Here is a 3,819-nt window from a genome sequence, read left to right on the forward strand (position 1 = left end):
TAAGATTTGGCATGAAGGGAGGTCTAGCAGCCGCGTTGCAGGGGGGAATGTGAAATGTGTTCATATGCAGTGAAAACATGAGAAATCCGCCCGTTTTCGTCATTTGCTATGGAATCGACTTAAAGCCAGATCGTCATATTGGCCGCTCTTCGCTCTGAAACGATTACATTTATCGTGTGCTGATGAAGCTATGTCGCGCGCTGCGGAATGCCGAGACACTAAATGCACCATAATAGATAACAGAAGAAGCTACTAAGTTGATTCGATAGCCAGTACGAATTAGTACAATTCACGTTTTAGTTATCGATTATTGACTTTATAGACGGCTTTCGTGCGTTGGGCATGAACTGGGACCTTAAGATCTTGCATGAAGGGAGCTCTAGCAGCCGCGTTGCTCGGGGGAATGTGAAAAGTGTTCATATGTAGTGAAAACCTGCGAAACCCGCCCGTTTTCGTCATTTGCTATCGAATCGACTTAATGCCAGATCGTCAGATTGGACGCTCTTCTCTCTGAAACGGTTACATATATAGTGTGCAAAGTTACGTCGCGTGCTGCGGTATGTGGAGACACCAATAGCACCATAATAGAACACTGATGAAGCTTTTAAAATGATGTGATAGCCAGTACGAAGCACATTAATTCATGTTTTGGTTATCGATTATTAAATTTTAGACGGCTTTTGTGCCTTGGACATGAGCTAGGACCTTAAGATTTGGCATGAAGGTAGGTCTAGCAGCCGCGTTGCAGGGGGGAATGTGAAATGTGTTCATATGTATTGAAAACCTGAGAAATCCGCCCGTTTTCGTCATTTGCTATCGAATCGACGTAATGCCTGGTCGTCATACTATTCGCTCTTCTTTCTGCAACGGTTACATTTATCGCGTGCTAAGCTATGTCGCGTGCTGCGGTATGCGGAGGCACTAAAAGCACCATAACAGAACACAGAAGAAGCTTCTAAGTTGATGTGATAGCCAGTACGATGCAGTACAATTCAAGTTCTAGTTATCGATTACTGACTTTTTAGACGGCTTTGGTGGCTTGGACGTGAGCTAGGACCTTAAGATTTGGCATGAAGGGAGGTCTATCAGCCGCGTTGCGCGGAGGAATGTGAAAAGTGTTCATATATAGTGAAAACCTGAGAAATCCGCCCGTTTTCGTCATTTGCTATCGAATCGACTGAATGCCAGATCGTCATATTGGGCGCTCTACTCTCTGAAACGGTTACATTTATCGTGTGCAATGATATGTCGCGTGGAGCGGTTTGCGGAGACACTAAAAGCACCATAATAGAATAGGGAAGAAGCTTCTAAGTTGATGTGATAGCCATTTAGAAGGTACAATTCAAGTTTTAGTTATCGATTATTGACTTTTTAGACGGCTTTGGTGCCTTGGACATGAGCTAGGACCTTAAGATTTGGCATGAAGGGAGGTCTAGCAGCCGCGTTGCACGGGGGAATGTGAAATGTGTTCATATGTATTCAAAACCTGAGAAATCCGCTCGTTTTCGTCATTTGCTATCAAATCGACTTAATGCCAGATCGTCATATTGGCCTCTCTTCTCTCTCAAACGGTTACATTTACCGTGTGCAAAGATACGTCGCGTGCTGCGGTATGCGGAGACACTAATACCACCATAATAGAACACAGATGAAGCTTTTAAGTTGATGTGATAGCCAGTACGAAGCAGATTAATTCATGTTTTGGTTATCGATTATTGACTTTTTAGACGGCTTTGGTGCCTTGGACATGAGCTAGGACCTTACGATTTTGCATGAAGGGAGCTCTAGCAGCTGCTTTGCGCGTGGAAATTTGAAGAATGTTCACATGTAGCAAAATCCCGAGAAATCCGCCCGTTTATTTCATTTGCTATCGAGTCGACTTAATGCCAGATCGTCATATCGGCTGCTCTTCTATCTGAAACGATTACATTTATCGTGTGCAAAGCTATGTCGCGTGGAGCGGTTTGCGGAGACACTAAAAGCACCATAATAGAATAGGGAAGAAGCTTCTAAGTTGATGTGATAGCCAGTTAGAAGGTACAATCCAAGTTTTAGTTATCGATTATTGCTTTTTTAGACGGCTTTGGTGCCTTGGACATAAGCTAGGACCTTAAGATTTTGCATGAAGGGAGGTCTGTCAGCCACGTTGCATGGGAGAATGTGAAAAGTGGAATCGACTTAATGCCAGATCGTCACTTTGGCCGCTTTTCTCACTGCAACGGTTACATTTATCGTCTGCAAAGCTATGTCATGTGTTGCGGCAATGCGAAAGAACTAAAAGCACCATAGTAAATACAGGGGAAGTTTCTAAGTTTGTGTAATCGGCCAGTAAGAAGCACTACAATTCTAGTTTTAGCTATCGAATTTTGACTTATTAGCCGGTTCTGGTTCCTCAAACATGAGCTAGGTCCTGAACCGAGGTCTGTCAGCCACGTTGCACAGGAGAATAAGAAACGTGTTTATATTTAGTAATAAACTGAGAAATCCGCCCGTTTTCGTCATTTGCTATCGAATCGACTTAACGCCAGATAGTCACGTTGGCCGCTTTTCTCTCTCCAATGGTTACATTTATCATCTGCAAAACTATATCGTGTCCTTCGCTATGCTCAGACACTAAAAGAACCATAGAAGAACACAGAAGAAGACTCAGAAGATGTAATCGGCCAGTACGAAGCAGTACAATTCACATTTTACTTATAGATTATTGACTTAGTAGCCGGCTTTGGTTATTTGGACATGCTCTATGACCTTGAGATTGTTCATGAAACGAGGTCTGTCTGCCACGTTACGCGGGAGAATGTGAAAAGTGTTCATTTGTAGTAAAAACCTGAGAAATCCGACCGTTTTCGTCATTTTCTATTTAATCGACTTATTGCCAGATCGTCACATTGGCCGCTTTTCTCTCTGAAACTGTTACATATATCGAATGCAAGCTTATGTCGCGTGCTGCGTTATGCGGAGACATTCAAAGCATCACATTAGAACACAGATGAAGCTTCTCTGTTGGTGTAATCGGCGAGAAAGAACCAGTAAGAAGCAGTACAATTCAAATTTTAGTTATCATTTATTTACATATTAGCCTGCTTCGGTACCTTGGACATGAGCTAGGGCCTTAAGATTTTGCATGAAACGCGGTCTGGACGCCACGTTGCACGGGAGGATGTTAAAAGTGTTCATTTGTAGTAAAAACCTGAGAAATCCGACCGTTTTCTTCATTTGCTGTCGAATCGACTTATTGCCAGATCGTCACATCATCCGTTTTACTCTGTGAGACGGTTACATTTATCGTCTGCAAACTTATGTCGCCTTCTGTGGTTTGCGGAGACACTAAAAGCACCACAGTAGAAGACAGAAGAAGGTGTTAAGAAGATGTAACCGGCCAGTAAGGAGCAGTACAATTCAAGTTTTAGTTATCGATTACTGACTTATTAGCCGGCTTTGGTGCCTTGGACATGATCGAGGACCTTAAGCTTTTGCATCAAACGAGGTCTGAACGCCACGTTGCACGGGGAAATGTGAAACATGTTAATATGTAGTAAAAACCTAAGAAAACCTTTCCCATTTCTTTAAAGTCCGTTAGTACAATAAGAATCTGTTAAAAAACTGACTACAATAATCATAATCTTGCTGTACAAGTTAAGTAACTACTATTATTAACAGTATTTATCAACAGCAAATATAATAAAAGCTAAAACAGAAAGATTATCAAACGTCTAATGGCACAGTAACGAAACTGAAAACAGTTCGCGACAATTTCTTCTGAAATTATTGCACCAGTAAACAACAAGAACACCGATTGAAGACTACTAAAGTTCCAAA

The sequence above is a fragment of the Schistocerca gregaria genome, unplaced genomic scaffold, assembly GCF_023897955.1.
Source record: "Schistocerca gregaria isolate iqSchGreg1 unplaced genomic scaffold, iqSchGreg1.2 ptg000257l, whole genome shotgun sequence".
In the NCBI taxonomy this organism is placed as follows: Eukaryota; Metazoa; Arthropoda; class Insecta; order Orthoptera; family Acrididae; genus Schistocerca; species Schistocerca gregaria.